This window comes from Callospermophilus lateralis, chromosome 2 (genome assembly GCF_048772815.1).
Source record: "Callospermophilus lateralis isolate mCalLat2 chromosome 2, mCalLat2.hap1, whole genome shotgun sequence".
Classification (NCBI taxonomy): Eukaryota; Metazoa; Chordata; class Mammalia; order Rodentia; family Sciuridae; genus Callospermophilus; species Callospermophilus lateralis.
The window spans coordinates 40,989,853-41,012,009 of record NC_135306.1 but is presented as its reverse complement, the minus strand read 5'-3'; the positions used below and the strand labels follow the sequence as shown (position 1 = coordinate 41,012,009).

At 37.1% G+C, this 22,157-nt stretch overlaps 1 pseudogene; it reads left to right on the top strand.

Moving 5' to 3' along the window:
- Positions 1 to 12,435, top strand: part of LOC143385880 (sodium-dependent phosphate transport protein 2B pseudogene) — a 69,678-nt pseudogene extending 57,243 nt beyond the window's left edge.
- The last annotated feature ends 9,722 nt before the right edge of the window (positions 12,436 to 22,157 follow it).

Below are 22,157 nucleotides of genomic sequence, written 5' to 3'. Positions count from 1 at the left end.
AAAACCAAGTCCTAACAGGAACCATGTGAGCAAACTTGGATACACCTGCTCCCTGAATTGAGCTGGAGTTGGTGATTATCATTGCTTACATTAATTGCAGCCTTGGGAGAGAGTTTTTTGAGCTGGACTATTAAAGTAGCATATTTGTTTTTGAAGCTCTGAGGCTCAGTTGTGTTGATGTGCTATGTTTGGGGGGTTATTTTGTTTACATGACAAAAGAAAACTAATAGAGCACTTTCTACAATTGAGTTTACTGCCTCTTTTATGGTTCTGTGGCTCCCTAGGTATCCCATCTTTGTTACTCTTCAGATGATTTAGGGATTTCTTGTTTATTTCTCTGCCTAATTTACTAGACAGTAAGCAGAATGGGATCTGCCCCTTTCTGGTCACTGCCTCTCCTTTGGTCAGCATTGGGCAATATTCTCTCAGTGTTCTCTTCTTAGTGTATTACAGAGGATACCTACTAAGTTAACAGCACACAACAAATATTGGGAAAAAAAATGAAGTCCCATAGGGCATATCAGCTATTATGACAGCACTTTTAGACTCAGAAATAGTACAGTGTACAAAGAGAAAGATTTTCTATTGTTACATATTTTGAAGATTAAGGAAAAAGATGGTAAAGAGAATGTCTCTCACAGAAGAGACTGAGAAAAATTCAGTCAGGAAAAAAAAAGAGAGAGTGTCCAATTTATTAATTCTCTAAAGAAAAAAGTGAGAAAAGCAAGTTAAACCATGTGAATTTTACTAATATTAAGATTTCTGAAGTTTTTTTTTTGGCGGGGGGGTGGTTGTTTAAGACAACTACTCTTATAAGTGCTCTTGGATTTGAGTAAAGTACTTGTTGAACACCTGGCTTTTTATATCCCTGATATTCTGGTGGGATTTGGATTATTCTCTTCTGAGGGAGGCGAACCTTTAAGGACCTGTTGTTACTATCTTCACAATCACCTCCTTTACCATCCTCTTTCATTCATTTCCACATTAGATTTTAGAAGTGATTAATAATGACAAAGAGGAGGAGGGGATCTTCAAGCAACTTGATTGCCACAGGGTGCATCCCCTTCTGCTTCCAGTAGAACTGGTATGTGGTGGATTTCAGGAGATCCATCAGCTTATTCTTCTAATGAATACTGTCAAGAATTCTAAGATTGTGTTGCTTTAGGCAGTGCTCACAGATATTTCTCATAATCTCCTACTTCTTCCTTAATTCCTGGATGTTTTCACTTCAGATTTTATTTCATTGCACAATTTAATACTTCTCTCTAGCACTACTCTACAATTTCTGCTAACTTCTGTGATAAGAATCACCTTGGCTATGTTCAAATCTGATATAACCAAATCTTTCTGTTAATATATTGATTCTGCAAAATCTGTGTGTTTGACCAGTGTCCAAGGTGATACTCATCCGTGGGGTTATTTCAAAATCACAGGAAGACAACTTACATGAGACCAGTGGTAAATACTTGCTACAAATATCCATTTATCCTAAGTCATCTAATGGCTTTAATTTCACATATTTTACAACTATTACTGTACCTTTACCTAAAAAATAATATTTTATTTTAATATTTTCTTACATAAAATTTAAAACATCTATGCTAGGAACATTTGCATTTTGGAATATAGAACAATCAGACCTCTTTCCTATCCTTGAGAAGCTCATGTTCTGATAGTATAGTGAAACACAGGTTAAAAGGGAGATAAACCCTTCCAAAAAAGAGAATTAGAAATACCAAGGCTCTCATGCCAGAGAATAAATTCCATAACACATGTAAACATGGTAATTAAATCACTCTTAAATTACAAGGCTAGAAGAAAACACATCAATTCATATGCTTCTGTCAATGGGAAATGGAGGAAACAGATATATGGGAGGCAACTCAACACTACCAGGAATTAATTACTTAGCTTTTCTTAGAGGAGGAATATTAAATATTTATCAATGTAATGGATTATACATTCATTACTGATGATTTTGACTCTTACCGGGAACAACATGTAAGACAGAAGAGTGGATAGTCCTTTGGAGAAGTGGAAGAAAAGGAAAATAAATACTGTGCTGTGGGATTTAGTTAAAGGGTACTAAAAAAGTTCTGTGTCTGTGACTCAGCAAGCAAGCACACTTATTACATGCTAATAAGCTTGTCAATAATGGAAGTCAATATGATCAGAGTCTTTATTTTCACGTGTGTGACCTTGAACACTGAAAAGCATCTTTGACATCATCTTTAACCATACAATTTGCCACATGACATGTAATTATAATCATTACACGATTGCCATATGTCACTGTCTCCATTTAAGACTTAGGGAGTATGGATTCTCTTTACCACTAATCGCGGGAGTCTGGCAGTACGACACCTGTTGACTGCTGGATACAGCTGTGCCCTTCACATGAGGTCATTATCAAGAGGCTCCATTTCAGTACCTAATGAAGATTCAATGGTGACTCTCTACCAACAGTTTATGAAATCTAAATCTTGGAGTTGCACAGGTATAGCGTTTCCATAGAGTACTTTGTAGAAAATGGATTGGAATCTGCTATGGTCTTACATCTCCTTGACAGTCAATTTTGTGCCTTATTCGCAAATGTAGCACTTTGTGTGAAGCAGTTTGCCATCAATGTTACAAATCCTAATGAAGTGCTTTACCTCCTGCCAGATTTCAGTGGGGAAGGCTTTCAAATGTATTTCCATTTATACATGCCTGTTTTTTTTGCCCTTAGTGCACAATGAAATCCTACTGAATAATGTGCTTTACTTTCCATTTCCTTTCTCTGGGATGTATGTTGAAAGTCAGGAAGTAGATTGGTGTTATAAATGCAAAGAGAGGAAAGCAATTAAGTCATAAAAAATGGGTGTGCTTTGCCTAACATAGATGTATTGTTATAAATAAGAGATGCATAGAAGTCTGTATGTAGACTTTGGGATTTCCTTCCCCATGCCACTGCTTCCAGTTTTCTATCAATGGTGAGACAGCTGTGATTATATTTTTGTTTCTCCTAGTGGTTGCTAGATCTCCAAAACACTACATTCTATCTTGCAGCTTCAGAGTTTTAGAGATCTTGTTCTGAATTTCTTTTCTTTTTTAGCCCAGTGCCACCAAGAGCAATAAATTTCAGGTGCAAAGGGAAACTGTCACACATGATGACAATGAATGAAGAGAAATATATGTCAAATAAATAAAGAAAAGTCACAGAAAGAATTTAAAAATTTACTCTTGCTTTGCTTCAGACCACTCAATACCAGTTAATTATTACAGTTGTAAATGTAAGTTTGATTATATTGAGAGATGAGGTTTGGTAAATTGGCATCAAAGCCTCTAACAATTTTATACTGGTTTCAATCTTTTAATATTATACAATTGAAAGACATGATACCTTGACTGAGCATGAACAAAGTGTTCGCTTAAACCCTATGTTGAGTTATTGGATTCAAAATTATTTTATCACCCAGTGCTAGGAAAGTTTAAAACAATGCTATACTAATAAATTCCAGTATTTATCACTGATCTGTTTTACAACTACCAGTGTCATATGAAAACTTCTTGAAAGAAAGATATATATTTGATTTCTTTGCCAGGAGTTAATCAAAGTGAAATTACAAAAATGCTAAATGTGGATTTCAAAGAAATTTGTTTAATATTTTATTCCTGATCTTCAATAATACTAATATGCAGTACTTCAATAATACTAATATTAGTCCTACAGTGTCAGGCTGGGTCAGATGTCTGGCAAGTGCCTCCTAACTTCATTTTTCCTTCTCAATGGTGTCATTAGACAGATGAAGAAACTAAGGCTCAGAGAATGTAAGAAACATGCCCCTGTCCCCACTATTGACCATCTAGTAAAGAAGTGTACTGGAATGTCAATCTAGACAGCTTGCTTCTAACATCAGGTTTTTAAATTGTTATAATCAACCATGCATTTCCAGTTACCTCTAATCCTTGGTAAAGGATTCTGCAACCAAGGTGAGAGAGAATAAGAAAACTAAAAGCTGGGAATAGAGCTTGCTCTATTACTACCACTCCTTTTCCCAGCAATGACAAATCAGCAAGAAAAACTATTTTTAAGAGATGTTGGACAAGCAACTCATTATAAGCCCCCGCCAACTTTACATTAAAATATCAGCGGGCACAAAAAAGTGTGAGAATACACAGCAGCATTTTAAAAATTAGATATGGTAGGCCATTTATTGCTATAACCTGTGAGACATCTCAGCTATAGAAAAAGGAATTGAACACATGTGAACTTCATATCATACGATTTTCTAGTAAAAGGTAGAAGAGGGAATACATTCATATGTTGAAGGTGGTATGTTTTCTTAATCATTCACTCAAGGTGCATTTTCCCTAGGCATTGTCAGCATAGTGTGTAGTCCTTTAAATTCCAAAGGCCTGGAATAATTTTTTAAAAGACTTTAAAAAGTATAAACTTCAAAGTACAAAATGTTAAAAAACATGAAAAGTTTAAAAATACATCATTAAAATGTTTATAGAATATTATATATACAACTAATGACTTGCAATTTGACACACACACACACACACACACACACACACACACATACACGAAATGCATGAGCTGTATTTACATGGGTAGTAGGTGCCAGAGAGGCCTGAATATTCCTGAAAATGTCCTTGCTTTGAATAAGCCTTTGCCAGATTTATAGCTCCTGCCTGTGCCTGCTCCAGTATGTCAATCCCATGGATCTTTCCTTCTGGTTTGACAAAACTTGGTTTCCCAGGCCAAACAGGAATTACAAAAGCAGAAACAAAGGCAGCCTTAACCAACCCCAAAATTGGCAGGAATGTTAAACTATTCTGATAAAGGGTGAGCATAGCATAAGGGTGCATGGTACTTATATTTTTCACGGATTAATATATATATTTATATCTTACTCTTGACCACATCTATCTGTCTGGTATTTAGCATTGCATTTCTTTTTATTTGTTCTAATTAGTTATACATGACAGTAGAATGCACTTTGATACATCATGCATAGATGTAGTATAATTTCTCATTCTTCTGGTTGTACCTGATGTCGAATCCCACTGGTCATATAATTATATATGTATATAGAGTAATAATGTCTGATTCATTCTACTATCCTTCCTATCTCCATAACCACTCCCCTCTATCTAATCTAAAGTAACTGTATTCTTTCTGAACTTCCTCCCTGCATTGTGAATTAGCATCTGCATGTCAAAGAAAACCTTCAGCCTTTGACTTTGGAGTGTTGGCTTATTTCACTTAGCATATTCTTTAGCTACAATCATTTACTGAAAAATACCATAAATTTATTCTTATTAAGGCTGAGTAATATTCCAACATATATATATATATATATATATATATATATATATATATATATGATATATGATAGATAGATAGATATCTCCAATATATATGTATAACATTTTCTTTGTCCATTCATCTGTTGAAGGACACCTAGGTTGGTTCCATAGTTTTGCTATTCTGAGTTGAGATACTATAAACATTGATGTTGCTGCATCACAAAGGACTTAAAATTAGCATTGTATTTCAACCATGTTCATCAGGCTAATTTAATTTTTAGTAGCCAGTCCTTAGTAACATAGACTGTCTGCAAAGCTGAGGTCTAACATACCTCTTGAACTCCAGGTCCCAGAGTGTGTCCAAATTCATTTTCAGGACTAAGCTGCTCTTTCAATGGCCTTTCTACCACCACAATCCCTTTCTTCTTAAATAAATCTCCTTTTCTCCTCTAAATTCAGAACATTGTAGATGATATCTGTGACATATCCATCCATGGATTGCTCTAAGTTTCAGCTATTGCTTCTCTGATCTCTGGAGATCCCTGTATGTCCAATGCATGGTGAAAGAAGATGACCATTTTTGTCCATTTAGATCTATGACCAGTCATATCCAAAGACATCCCTTGGGATAACATCAAATCTCAAGATTTCCTCCTGATATAACTTTTCATAGCTAAAAATGTATGCTTTATTGACACCTCCAAGAGTCATGTAGTCTAAACTCTTCTCTGTTTTTATACTTTTCTTCTGTAAAAGATTCTTTACATCCCGTTTTGGAAACACAGCAAGCATTGTTTTTATGAAGTGAGAGGTGTATTCTAATATCCCAGTAGTAAGATGAAAACAAATTTGAAGCACTCCTACCTAAAACATTTTTTTGGCAGTATGGTAAAATAAAATAACCCAAAGTCTATTAAAGCTCACCAGACTTGGAATTCTAGCACTACCTTCAAGATCAATGATTAGTGACTTAAGAAAGAATCAGTATTTTAAACCCTTGGAATAATGAACTACCACAACTGGGAAGGGTTTAGGGAATATTGTGATCAAGAAATTCTCAAAGATAACTTATTAGCTAATCAGAAGGAGTAAAGCATGGGCTCTGGGTGAATAAGTTATTTCTCTTATCTTTTCTCAATTGGACTCTGCTAACTCTTTTTCATTTCTCACATAATAATTACCAGATAGTTTACCCTTTTTATTAGGGACTCCAAAGTGATTGATTGGCAGAAGGTGGCTTCAAGTATGAGGCGTTTAATTTTAGCAAAACTTTGCATAGACCTACATTCATAGAAAAAAAAGAATGCTTTATTGTTCATTTTTTATTGTCTTAGTATATCAATAAAAATGAATAACTAATAAAAATTGAGTAGAATGCCACAGAATGTGAATTGCTGTTTGTCTAAGATGCAAACAAATGTACTTTCATAAAAATCCTGACTTGATGGCCTATTTTATTCTCTGTGTCCTTTTTTTCTTTTCCTTTCTTCTTCTTTTTTAAAATTTCTTTAAAGTACAAAATATTATCAGTGGGTATGAATGTCAGGAATGCTGGCCTCTGCAGAGAAAATTTCTGAGTTTGTACAGGTGTACAACTATGCCCTACATAAATACATCTACCCTCTTTAACATGTCTCTGTGTTCCCGGGGAACTGGGTAAATCTAGTGATTCATTTAATCCTATGAATGTATTTTTTAATAAACTCTTAAGACCACTGAAAAAACTTGCAAGCATACTTATATTTATTTTCTAGGCAGCGTTATTTTAAAAAATCAAAAACCACATTTTTATAAGTAAGTTTAAAGCCAATACACTTTCATTCTACAAATTCTGTGACCAAATTTTAGATGGGTTCAAAAGAAATATGGGCAGAAGATTTTATAAGATAAATAAATAAACAAACAAACAAACAAATAAATATGAGCACAGCAAAATCTTCTTTAGAATTAAAAAATCATTTGGCAACTTAGGCATTGTACAAAGGAAAGCAACATCTATTATTTCTGTGTGATTAAAAGTTTTACTTATTTTTTTCTTTTGGAGATAAATCTTCAGGCCAAATCTTTATTTATTAAAAAAACAGAAACCAAAGATCAGAAAGGAAAAAAGGATTTCAGGTGTACTAAAAATTTAGGAAACACCTTCAGAGAATTTTTATCTTAAAGGAAATTTTTGTTATAGTAACTTTTGAACCACATTTGCATATATTGTGTCAATTGTATATCACTTTTAACTTTTACTTGACAAACTCTTAAAAACGTTCCTAGATGTTTGTAAGTCTAAGAACTACCTACATCACAATCTGTTATTAGCCACATTTCAGAAACATATCAGATAATTTGATATCTATACTGACAAATCTGAGAAAATTGTATCAATTTTTATTAATTTTTGAAATAATCAAATGTCATTTTCTCTTTCTGTTCTTTATTTTAGTTTATTTTCCACTTTTTTTTTCATTACATAGATTGGCAAAAAATTCAGTGAATGACAAGCTAAAGGATCTCTTAGAAAAACCATTGTCAAGATCAGTTACTACAATGAAGAAAGCATAATTTTTATAATTGACTATAAATGACATCATGGAAAATGGTCTCACAAGTTTGTTTGATGTTTTGTAGTCATACATTCAGAGAAGAAACAGATTTCATTCTCTATTTGTTTCATTTCTCTTTTGAGCCTATTTGTTCTTAGCTCAGTGTGGAACTTAGTGAGATTCACAGTATCTATTAATTGAGAGAAGGACCAAAGGCATATTTTCTAATGAATGACTAAGCAAATGATATTTTAGATATTAGCTTATTATAGAAGGAAGAAGAGAATTACACTAATTCTAATTTAGAGTCATATGTAAGATGAGATTTACACCAACAAAAAAGAATGATACATTAATTAACTTAAAATGAATACTGGGGAAGAAGTTGGAGACAGTAGTGATGGTAGGGAAAAAATAGAAAAATATATGATGAGGTAGAGGAGAAGAAATATCAAAGAAATTGGTCACACTACAATAAAAAGAAGCTCAGGATCCTGCAGTTTTTAATTCAGATGTTCACAAGAAGAGGATTATTCTCAGTGTCTAGGTTACTTTGTAAAAGAACAATTCCCATTGTGAAAAACAGTAAGATATAATATAGTTTTGGGCCAGTGAAAATTCTAATATATACATATATATATATATATATATATATATATATATATATATATATATATATATGTGTGAGCGCACACACATGCGTGTGTGTATTTCATTGTAGATGGTCACCATACCTTTATTTTATTTATTTATCTTTATGTGGTGCTGAGGATCGAACCCAGGGCTTCATATATGCTAGACAAGCCTCTAGTAGTGAACCACAACCCCAGCCTGGCCTGTGCAGATTATGACATCCCCTTGTATATGTATGTGTGAAATTACAGTTTTACTTTGCCTATCAATACAAGAAACTTCATTATAGAGTGAATATTTCAGAACTTTTGTTAACTTTAGTTTGTACAACTGAGAAAACAATGTGAACCCTTGAAGGAAAACTTTAAAGGAATAAGTTTAAAAGCAGATATATTGAGAACCTAACTATGTTGATATACAGATATATACCAAATATTTAGAAAGGAGTATGGATGATGGCAACAAAAATTGTAAGAAATTCAGTTCTATATTACATGTATAAAGAGAGATGATTACTCTGTACATTTCTGTGCAACTCTCTAGCAATTTGTCATTGTTTCAAAAGTTTTAAGTAAGCAAGGTAGGCTTTTATTTTCTTTATATACAACCTACCTTGAAGGTCAGAAACTTCCTCACTGACAGTGTATGCCAAGACAACACTGAAACATATATTATAAAAGGACAGTTCAAGCCACTGAATAGGTTGTGAAGAAAGAAGGCTTTAACTCATGCAAAGTAATTACAGGAAAGTTAGTCAGAAAAACGTCTATAAGACATGAAGACCAATAGTACCAAGAAGAAGACACAGAGACAAACCCACATGAATATAGTTATCTCATATTAGACAAAGAACCATAAATATACATTGGAGAAAAGATAGCCTCTTTAACAAATGGTGCTAAAAAAACTGGAAATCCATATGTAGCAAAATGAAGTTAAACCCCTATTTCTTACCCTGAACAAAAATCAGCTTAAAGTGGATTAAGGATCTAGGCATTAGAACAGAGACCTTGTGTCTACTAGAAGAAAACTTAGGCCCAACTCTCCATCATGTCAGCTTAGGAACTGAACTGCTCAATAAGACACCTAAAGTTCAAGAAGTAAAATCAACAATCAATAACTGTGGTGATGTCAAACAAAAAAGCATATTTGCAGCAAAAGAAACAATTGAAAACATGAAGAGAGAGCCTACAGAATTGGAAAAAATTGTTGCTACCTGCATCTCAAATAGAGTATTAATCTCCAAGATATATAAATAACTCAAAAAAGTTAACACCAAAACAAAACAAAACAAAATTCTAGATAGGGACGAGGGGTGGGAGGGAAAGGGAGGAGGCAGGGGATTAGCAAGGATGGTGGAATGTGATGGACATCATTATCCAACGTACATGTATAAAGACATGAATTAGGTGTCAACCTACTTTATATACAAAGATATGAAAAATTGTGGTATATATGTGTAATAAGAATTGTAATGCAAAAAAAACAAAGTACATATATAAAGACATGAATTGGCGTAAACATACTTTATGTACAAAGACATGAAAAATTGTGCTCTACATGTGTAATAAGAATTGTATTGCATTCTGCTGTCATGTATTTGAAAAAAATAAAATCAATTTAATAAAAAACAAAACAAAACAAAAAAACAACAAACAAACAAAAAAAGAGAATAAAATCATGGCATTTGCAGGTAAATGGATGGCATTGGAGAAAATAATGCTAAGTGAAGTTAGTCAGTCCCCAAAAAACAAATGTCAAATATTTTCTCTGATATAAGTTGACTAACCCATAATGGGATAGGGAGGGGGAGCCTGGGAGGAATAGATGAACTCTAGATAGGGCAGAGGGGTGGAAGGGGAAGGGAGGGTGCAAGGGGTGAGCAAGGATAGTGGAATGTGATAGACATCATAATCCAAAGCACATGTATGAAGACATGAATTGGTGTGAACATTCTTTATATAGAGCGATATGAAAAATTGTGCTCTATATGTGAAATAAGAATTGTAATGCGTTCCACTGACATGCATTAAAAAAAATGCAATCAATAAACAAAACAAAACAAAAGAAAGAAAAACAAAAACAAATAACCCTGGACAACAGTACTTTCCAGCTGTTCCTGACTACTTTCCTCTGGAGTGATTCCTTCCCAGACCATAGCTTATCAGCCTGAGTTGGAAAATGACTAGTGTAACCTCAATAAATACATAAAAGGTGCCATAAGTCATGAGTAGACACCAACCAAAGATAAGGAGGTCAACAAAAATGACAGCAGAGGACCTGCACCCAAGATGGAACTTCTACCCTACTACTCCACTGTGACATTGATAGAGAAGACTACCCAAGTGGAAGACCCCTGAGACTTGCCCGCACTCCAGGATACTACAATCAAGTGGTTTGAGAGAGGCACCAAATAGAAAATCCCCTGTGTCTTCCAAGAAATTGGGAAGTTCATTCTTGCTCCTGGGATTCCTCTATTTGTTTGTGTGCTCCTTGGAGGTCCTCAGAGTGCCTTCCAGCTGGTTGGAAGAAAGGTGGCCAGGCAATTCTTCAGAAACAACTCCATCATGTCCAGCCCTATGGTGGAGCTGGTAATCTGGGTGCTGGTTCCAGCATCATGTCAGCATATCACTATCAGGATGGTGGCCTCCTCATGGTTGACTGTGTGCACTGCCATCCTGTTATCTTGGGGATCAACATTGGTATCTCCATCACCAATGCAATCAAGGCAGTCATGCCTGCAGGATTCCAGAGTGAGTTCAGAAGGGCTTTTGCAAGCCACCATCTATGACTTCTTCAATTGGCTGTCTATATTGGTGATTTTGCACCTAAAGGCTGCCACCTAATACCTGAAGATTTTGACCAACTTGGTGGTGGACACCTTACACTTAAGAAATGGAGAAGATGCCCCAGCACTTCTGAAAGTCTTCCCAGATACCTATATGAAGCTCATTGTTCAGCTGGACTAAACCTCATCCAGCAAAATGTAATGAATGGAGAATTAGCCAAAAACAAGAATCTGATCAAGATTTGATGCAAAACTTTTTAAAACAGGATTTAGATGAATGTCTCTGTCCTCTGGTCTGAGAACTGCACTTCCCCTTTCCTTTGTTGGAGGGATAGCATCGATACCTGGACCATCGATAATGGGACCTACAAAGAAAACACTGCCAACACATCTTTATGAATTTCAACCTCCCAGATCTTGCTGTGGGCATCATCCTGCCCATGGTCTTCCTGCTGGTCCTCTGAGGCTGCCTGATTATGATTGTCAAGCTCCTGAGTTTCATGCTGAAGGGGCATATTGCAGTTGTCATCAAGAAAACCCTCAACACTGATTTCCCCTTTCCCTTTGCCTGGGGAACAGGCTACCTGGCCATCCTCCTCGGGGCAGGCATGACCTTACCTTCATTGTGCAGAGCAGCTCTGGGTTCTTGTCTGCCTTGACCCCATTGACCAGTATTGGTGTGATAATTATTTAGAGGACTCTGGTCTCCACAAATGGCCAACACAGCCATCCTTGGCCACCTTAGTCAGCCCAGACAACACTCTCAAGAGTTACAACCAGATCACCCTGTGACACTTTTTCTTCAGCATCAGTATGATCTTTCTTTGGTACCCAATATAGTTCACCCACCTGCCAATCCAATTGGCCAAGGGGCTGGGCTACATCTCCATCAAATACTGCTGGTTTTCTGTCGTCTACCTGATTCTCTTCTTCTTCCTGACCCTGCAAATGGTCTATAGCCTCTCACTGGTTGGTTGGCTGGTTCTGGTGAGTGTGGGGGTGCCCATAATACTCCTGCTACGAGTGGTCTGCCTCTGGCTGCCACAGTCCCACTGCCTACTTGTCCTGCCCATGAGGCTCCCCAAATGGAATTCCCTGTCCTTGTGGATGCATTCCCTGAAGCCTTGGGACCACCTCATCTCCCTGGCCACCAGCTGCCAACAGAGGTATTGCTGTTGATATTGAGGTGAGTGCTGCCAGGTGTGCTACTGAATATGTAGGACTGCAGCAAGTTCTGGATGACCTGGACTGGGGTGGGCAGGATATTCCCATCAAGGCTCCCAAGACCTTTGATAACAGAGCCATGAGCAAAGAGGCCAGGATGAGGTTGAAGCCCAAGCCAATGTCCCCCAAGCACTAAAGCCGTTTCCAATAGCGTGGCCTTCTGGCGACTGCCCAGAGTTTGGGGAGGACCTTAGATCCTACATGGTTCACCCTTTCTGCTTCTCCACACCTTCTACTGCCTCACAGGGATTTGTTCCCCAATAGGAAATTGTTGGCTTCAGTCCTAGCTCTCCTTCCCTTTGCATAGGATGTAAGCTTGCAGAGCAGTTTTATATCAGCCCCTGTCCCCTTAGTTCCCCCTACCAAAAGGCACAGGGCAACACTGAAGGTCAAGTGGGAAATGGAGCTGAATAGACAGGTAATCACAGCCACTCCTGCACAGGTGCAATAGGATCTATTTTCAAATTGAACCCACTCTTCAGAAGGAAGAGGGTTTATGGAAGGTTCTTGAAGGTACCTAGGTAACAGTGTGTATATACACATGTACAAAACTGTACTCAGTTGTGATAAAGCCCAGGTGCCTCTTTCTTAGCAAAGACTGACTTCCCTTGTCCCTACAGGCATCCCTTCCCCAGAACAGTTCTATTGAGGGCAGATACCCAATGTTGGAGACTTGGAGAAGACCATGGGTGGTGGATTCCCACTTCTCAGTGCTTCCCCACCCGCTGTCAGAAGTTCCTTATTTGGGCAGGTGTGGATGGTCCAAGCAGTTTACCTGCAGGGTCCTTATCCTCAAGTTTATAGGGAGCCACGCCTGAGTTACAGAGAAAGGGTCAGGATACATTGGGCTCACTTAAAGAAAGCAGGGAGAGGAGACAGAGAGAGAGAGAGAGAGAGAGAGAGAGAGAGAGAGAGAGAGAGATTAACTTTGATTCTGTTCCTGAAGACCTTTGATGATGGAGAGAGGGTCAGAGCAGGGAATGGTTAGCATTGGGGAGATTTTGATCTGCCAGGGGACCTCAGGCTAATTAGAAGTCAAATTGACAAGCATCAATACTACTTTCTTGGCCAGATAGAAATTAGTTCTTATTGGAAATTAGCATATGCAAGTCCTCTAAGCTCACCACCTCCACTGCTGCCACCTCCATTGCCAGGAATCCCCTGCTCTTGGGACAGGCCTGTTCCCTCTGCTTCCAGAAAGATGACTTTCTGGGCAGTGCTCAAATTCCATCCATCCATCCTCTCACCTACACATGGATCCACTGTAGTCTCTTTCCAAACATTTCCCAGAGATGACATCTGATTTCCCACCCTCTCCATGCCTGCCAAGCTCCAGACTTTTCTAGAAGGAGGAAACCTGAGTGCAGCTAGACTTCCCTGGGAACCATGACTGTGTGTGACTGAGGGGAAAGAGGTGTGCACTCCACGTCCCAGGTGCCTTCTCGGCCTTCCAGAGCACCCTGTTTTATCTACACCACTGGTGCTCACCACGACAATCGCAATTCTCCCCTGGCAGGTGAGATTCAGCCTTATCTGGGACTGGGGAGTCAGTGCAGCTGTGCTCCACGACCTTGTCCTCCCCCATCTCAGCATCTCTGTCTTAGCAGGTCGGGATACCAAGATGAGCCCTCTCTAACATTCCTCCCCTGCATGTAGATAACGATTCCCATAAAGAGAGTCATCTATGTTTTATATTTATAGTCACTCACCTGTAGAACATTTTCCATGAGTCATATAGTAAATAGTCTGTGGTTTCTTTTATTGTGTCTCATTTGGAAATGAGGCAGGGTTCTAGGAAACATAAATCACAAAAGACCACCTTTGTATATTTTGTAATACTGCCTTTAACCATGGCTCCATGGCCCCACCACCTTACACACTGTAAAATACAAGTTAAACCTGGGCAGTGGCCATGGCTGTCACTGCACTCTGCTTTTTAAAAATTGAATCCTTGTACCCGAATTGATGGCATTTTTTCCTTAAATTTTTTGCTGGCTATGGGAAGGGAGAAATAAAACAGATGATCAAACAAACCTACCATCCCCCAAAACAAACAAATAAACAAACAACCCAACCAATAAATGGGCAAAGGAATATAATTGATTAATTATAATTAATTAATTCCTTCATAAAAGAAGGAATATAATTGATTAATAAAAATATAAAAAATGTTCTACATCTCTAGCAAGTAGAGAAATGCAAACTAAAACAAAACTGATATTTCACTCCAGTCAGAATGGCAATTATCAAGAATACAAGTAATGATAAATGTTGGCGAGGATGTGGGGAAAAGGTACACTCATACATTGCTGGTGGGACTGCAAATTGATATAACAACTCTAGAAAGTAGTATGAATATACCTCAGAAAACTTGGAATGGAACTCCCATTTGACCCAGATGTTCCACTCCTGAGCATAATCGAAGTACTTTCAATCAGCATACTGTAGTGACACAGCCACATCAATGTTTATAGGAGCACAATTCACAATAGCCAAGATATGGAACTAACCTAGATGCCCTTCAACAGATGAATGGATAAACAAAATGTGGTATATACACATAATGGAATATTACTCATCCTTAAAGAAGAATGAAATGATGGCATTTGGTCATAAGGAATGAAACTTAAGACTATTATGCTAAGTGAAATAAGCCAATCCTGAAAAACCAAAGGCTGAATGTTCTTTCTGATAAGTGGGTGCTAACACACAATAAGTAGGCAGTGGGGAGGGGAATAGTATTTCATTGGATTGGACAAAAGGGAATGAAGGGAAGGGAATGAGGATGGGAATAGAAAAGACAGTAGAATGAATAGGACATAACTTTTCTATGTTCATATGTGAATAAATGACCAGTGTAACTCCCCATCATGTACAACCACAAAAATGGAAAGTTTTACTTTATTATGGATAATATGTCAAAATACACTCTACTGTTATGTACATCTGAAAAGAACAAGTTAAAAAATGAACATTAACTTGTTAAAAAAGAAAAGAAAAAGCTATGTAAGGAAATGTGATTCAAAGAAAAGTCTTATACTTATGCCATACTGAAGTCATACACATGTTGTTGTGCCTGTTTCAGATAGATTTTGAGATACTCAATAAAGATTTTGGATTGAGGTCAACACATAGCTTACTCTGGAAATTTCTTCCTGCATACAACATAAGTCATAATAACTACGTTATTAACAATGTTCAAATAAATTAGAGTAACATGAAGTAAAACAGTACAGTCCCAATAAAAGGAGACATTCTCCATGGAGTTTAAAAGCACAGAAATAAGCTGGGGATGCAATGGTGAGGCACTTAGGAGGTAGATCCTTTAAGGGAGCAGGGATCAAAAGAACCTTGGGAGTGACAGAGGTCCACAGGAGGCATGACAACTTCAACCAAGGAGGCTGAAATAAGTTGAGACTTCTGCCTGTGGCTACAGTATGTAGAAATCATCATGCCGCTGGTTACAGGGGAAATCATTGCAGACAAGACTTGGGTCAAGTCCCTCTTTGGTTGAATAACTGGAATTGGATTATCACCAATTTTCCTGAAATAGAAGCATTTAGCCATTGACAAAATATCTGAGTGTAGATTGGGAGTCCACTGGAAATGCTCACAAAGTCTCTGATGAAAATGAGTAGGTGAAGATGACAGAGTAGAAGATTTTCTAAGAAAATATTCCCACAAAATTAGACCCTATTCTTTAAATTCAAGCCTCCCCACCTGCCCTCAAGATACTAAAACAGATACCAAAATTTATTAGCAATTATGATACATTAGACTTAATAATCTCAAAATGACAAAAATAAATTAAGCACTGTAAACTATAAAATGAAGAAATAATAGGCATGGGAACAAAATAAGATATAAAATAAATATCTAACATGAGAAATGCACAAACATCTGTTTGCAGTGCTGAGTTCAATAGACACTATACATTTTTTTTTTAACATGAGTCTGAGTAGAACATGCAAAACAGGTGAATACTAACTAGGTCACATGGAATGTTGTTCTGATTACAAGGAGTGGGGATGGATTTTTTAAATTAAGACAAAACAATATATTTTAATATTTTTAAAAATATTTAATATTTGTGGATTAAACATGAAAATTACAGAATATTTAAAACTGAATCTCCATCCTAGGGGATGCCCAAAGGATTCTGTCACTGTTATGCATTGCCTGGTCTCCCAGGCTTTACTTTACAATCTTAATGGACACCTCAAGACCCTGTAACTCTTGCTTTCTGTATGCCTACAAAATAAGCACCACGTGGAAGAGGCCAGGGTTCGCCACCAGTGGAAGCAGTAGCTGGACTCACTTAAAACATAGGTGAGGCAACCTTTGAGAGCTGGAATGACAGGAAAGAAATCCTTGGGAAATAATTCCCTAGGCAAATCTGGGCCAGCAGTTTGCTCAGGGTCTTTTCTCAAAACTCTCTTAGGAATGAGTTTACACTTTTACACTCTTGATCTTGGAATGGGTAGAATATGGGCAGTTCCTTTGAAGTCCCCAAGACATCTTTCTTATAATCCCCATGCTAATTACTTGCCTTTTAAAATACTGATCCTAATCTCTTCAGCAGCCACACCTTCCTCACTTCCAAATTTATACTTTCTGCTTTCCTTACCAAACTGCAAGTTTTTAAAATCTTTGTGCTTTGATTTTTGCTCTATTCTCCTTGTCACTCTGGCTAACACAAGCAACAATGCCCACAGCAAACCGTGCACACTGTACTATTTTGAAATTTCCTCCACCAGATTAGTTATTCTGTTGCCTTTAAACTCAGCCTCAAAGTTTCAGGGAATGGACAAAACAGGAAATTTCCTTGCCGGAATGTAACATGATTACATTCTAGTCCAATTCCCAATAGAGTCCTCATTTCCATTAGAAATCACTTCAGCACAGTCTTTACTCTTGCATTCCTATCACAATCAAAGAAATAATGCTATTTCTTGGTATCAATTTTCTGTTAGTCAATTTTCTGTTGCTGTGACAAAATACCTGAGGAAAATTATTTAAAAGGAATAAATTTTATTTGGCTCAGAATTTCAGAGTCTTCAGTCTATGATCATTTAGCCCTATCAATTTGTGCCTCTGAAAAGGCAGAACATCATGGTGGGTACTGTGTGGTAGTAGAAAGAAGCTCACATCAGTGTTGTCAGAGAGAGAGAGAGAGAGAATGAATATGAATTAATATGAATATGTGCCAAATAAATAATATACATTTTTAAGGGCATGGCTCTAATGATCTATTTCCTCCAACTAGACCCCATCTTCTGAAGTTTCCACCATCTTCAAATGAACCATCAAGCTATGAATCCATCAGTGGATGAATCCATTTATGAGCTCACAGTACTCATGATCCTATCAGATACCAAAGACAACACCCTTGAACACTGATACATTTGGAACCAAGTCTTCAACACAAAAGGTTTTGAGGAACATTTAAGATCCCAACCATAACAGGAGGCATGAAGGCATTGTTCCTTACTGTTGAATTGGTGCAGGCACTAAGGTGAAAAGATTGTAAATTCAAATCCCTTCTCCTCCAGTTACCCTCCATATCACTGTGGGCCTGTTGAACTCTACAAAACTCATGGTTCATTTTCATTCAAGAGCCTTCCTTGAACACCCACTGTGTGCCTTTGTGTTAACCACCAAGGGCACACAAACCAATGAAACATAGTGAATTTCTTCTCTATGTTAAAACAGAGAAAGATTTCAGCCTTGAAACCAATGAAACAATTAAGTGAGTCATATCATGGATCAGTATGTGACAGAGTGACATTCAATCATCATTCATTTTATTCTCCTTTCCTTTCTTTCTCCCCCACCACAGTCTCTGGAGACTCAGCTCCTTGAATGCCAAGAGATGCTCTGAGGAAGCTTCTCCTATTGTCTTGAACAGCAAATGCTAATTCTGTTTTGGCTCTCTTGCATGATTACTTCTCTACCGCTCCAACTCTGAAGGGCTTCTAGGGCATTTTTGACTTTCAGAGCCTGTCTTCTATTCTCACATCTTCTTTTTAAATCTATGGTGAATCCTGAGCAGTTTGCTCAGGATGATCTTCCAGTTCACTAATACTCCCTTTGGCTTTATCCTATCTACTCTGTGTTCCCTTATACTCTTAAGATTTCTCATTGTGTTTATTCAGCCTGATTCTGGAGTACCCTTTGTCCTTTCCTTACATAGGAAGTAGAAAAAGCTTTTCTGAGTCAGAACCAAGTCATGTTCAAGAGGACAAAAACATCCAACTGACTAGGTGCTTTAGGAAAAAAAATCCTCTGTTGACTGTTTAGTATTTGAACCAGTGATATTTAGGGGAGCCAGAAGTTGATGTACTTGTTGGAGAAATGGAACTAAATTACTAAATATATCTAATCAACCTGTCTCCATATGCATGTTCATTGAAACCACAAGTACATACCTAGGTGATAAGTAACTCAAACACATGTCAGTGTGACACACATACCATGTTTTGAGGGAGTGAAGACTTTGAAACTAGGTTATGAGGAAAGAAACTTAGCAGAGTGACCCAACCTCTCCTACCCTCATCATCCTCATCTGAAAAATGGAAATCAGAATACTCAGCTCTCAGTCTGACCTTGATCTAGTCTAGAGGAGGCTATCCATTTGCTTCTGCTTCATCACTGGGATCACACATATAGGCCTTCTTGTCCTTCCAACCCTCTACCTAGAACATTCTTTCCAAGATCCTACAAGGGCTAGATGCTCTTCTTCAGTTAGTTCTTATACAAATAAAATTGGGTCATATTTTCTCTTCCTTCTACTATTGCCTGTCTTTATATTGGAATGTTTAATGTATTGTCACTTAAAGAAGTTCTTGATACGGGAGGAGTGCCTTCTGTCATTTTGTTGCTTGTTTCCTATAGGTCTGTCAGCTGTTTTTAACCTCAATTCCTGAATGGTTATGTCCTTTTCTATTTATTTATTTTTGGTAAAACATTTGAATTCCCATTGCTTTCTTTGGGAATATGTATTATAGATATTACTTTATAGTTTTCATGGGTGTTACATGTAACATGTGAAAGTGATACCACTCTTATATTAATCTAAAGCAGTCTAACTTTAATAATGTACAAAATACTTATTATATACAGCTCCAATTCTATCCTTCTTTAGTTACTGAGGTCACATATTTACATGTGTATGCATTGTATGTTTAATAATATGGACTAATTATATATTTTTATCTAAATTAGTTTCTTAAATAACGTAGGCTATCATGAATACTAGTTGTAAAAAATTTCATGAATTTGTCTTTCCAGAGATCTTTCTGTCTTCATCCAACTCTGAATTTCTTCCCAGTGTTCTGAAGCTTAATCTGAAGAACTCCCCTCACACAGGACATATCTAGTAGTGACCAACTCCCTCAACTCTTATTTACCTGCTACTATGGTTTGAATATGTGTGTCCCTCCAAAATTCCTCATAAAACTTGAACCTTAATGCATCAGTGTTAAGAGATAAGGTCTTCAGGAGGAAATTAGATCATGAGGCTCCAACCTCCTGGACAGGTTGTGTGTCTTTAACAAGAGGGCTTTTCTAGCATGCACAAGGCACTTATTCAGTCCTTATCAAGACACACACACACACACACACACACACACACACAGAAGCAGGGGGATCACATGTTTGAGGCTAGCCTAGAAGGCTTAGTAAGATCTGTGTCAGTCAAAAGGGCTAGAGATGTTGCTCTGTGGTAGTGTGCTTGCCTATCACTCCCGCAGTCTGGCTGGGCAAAATAACCAGGGGGTGACAAGCAACATGTGAAGGTTGATACAGTGGGAGCCACTTTATTGTAGGACAGCAGAGGTATTTATACCTAACTCATTATACACAGCTAGTTTCAATTAACATCATCTGATACATCAATTAGTCATTAAGGAATCCTCATCATCTTAATAATTACACAAAGCTTAACTTAATTAACATCATTTAGACACAGCAGTCAGTCATTAAGGAATCTCCATTATCTTAATGGCTCACTGGCATTACTTCTCAAACCACTCCTCCTAGCAAAGTGCCAGGCGCCATCTTGACTTGGTTGTGGCTCTCAACATATCACATGTGAGGTGCTGGCTTCAACAATGAGTACAAGATGAAAGAGAAAGGAAGGAAGGAAGGAAGGAAGGAAGGAAGGAAGGAAGGAAGGAAGGGAGGAAGGAAGGAAGAAAAGAAGAGAAAGAAGGAGGGAGGGAGGGAGAAAAGAACAGAAGAGAACTTGGGGGAGTTAGATTCTTCTGCTATTTTCAACATGTGAGGACACAGTGATAAATTGCCATGATAGAGGAAAGAGTAGGCAAGCCTTCTTCACACTCTGAATTTCCTTGCACATTGACCTTAGACTTGTCATACTCCAGAACTATGAGAAGTCAATTCCTGTTGTGAAAAATTGCCCAGTGTAAAGTGTTTTAAAAAAACAGCACCAAGGAACTGAGTTATCTAGGAATGCCTCCATTTCTCTCTCCTATGGGAAGGACACTCTTACTGGCCATAGGATTCATGGATGACAGGCTGTCCTTCATCACTTTGAATGTATCAACCAATTACCTTTTGGGTTCCAAAATTTCTGATGAGAAATTCTATGAAATCCTTATGGGGAAATTTTGATAAAAGCCCCATTCTTCTTAGTTCCATAGATGTTAAAAAATGTCCTACAGTGTCTTAGTAACAGAGCATTTTGTTATAGTATCACAATGTGACTAAAATGTTATCATCTTTTTGACACCAACCCTTCTGAGTGGAAAGAAAAAAAAAAGTGGCTCCAACGAAAGTGGTCAGCTGAGACACAGAAAAAATCAAGAACAATGACAGATCACACCATATCTCACTTATGTGGAACAGCTGCTGGAAGGAGTCTGTGAACTGCCCTGGACTTCTCCACAGGAATGCTTTGAGCTGCCTAGGGACCAAGGGACCATATTGTCCCTCCTGGATGAAACATTAGAGACCATTTTACCTAAGAGATGTTCCCTGGCCCTGCTCTTCCCTGTCATTTCTCCCATGTTTCTGAGATCACAGAGATTGCTCTTAATAAATTTCTGTTTCTCACTAATCTTACAATAATATTGATGCTCCCAAGACGAAAAAAAAAGTGTTGACAACTGTAATTAATTCTATATTGATATATTATTACTGATATAATTATACTAATTACATTTCTTTTTATGATATTGTTTGTTCCACTAATACCCTGAAACAGCAACAGACCCAAATGACTTTAAATGCACATTTTGATTGGTATACGCTAAGGAAAATCAGATAGTTCTGACCCAACAAAAGAAAATTATAGATGATTTCCATCTATGACAATGATTTTTTAAAAAAATCTATATCAAATAATTAAGTATTTACAGACCAAAACTATTTATTCTAGATATATATTAAATATATTAGTCATGAACAATTAAAAATCATTCTAAGAATGCAAAGTATAGAATTATACTAAAAGTCCTATCAATACAATCTATTGTATCACCTTGAAAGATATAACATGTACTTTTCAGCAAATACATTAAAATCCAATGCAATTTAACATTTACTCATGATTATGATAAAGAAAACTGAACAACTCTTCTTAGCTATATCAGAACACAAGAAAAGAAAACCTTAATTTCTTATTATGATGAATAGATATCTACTATAAAAAGTTT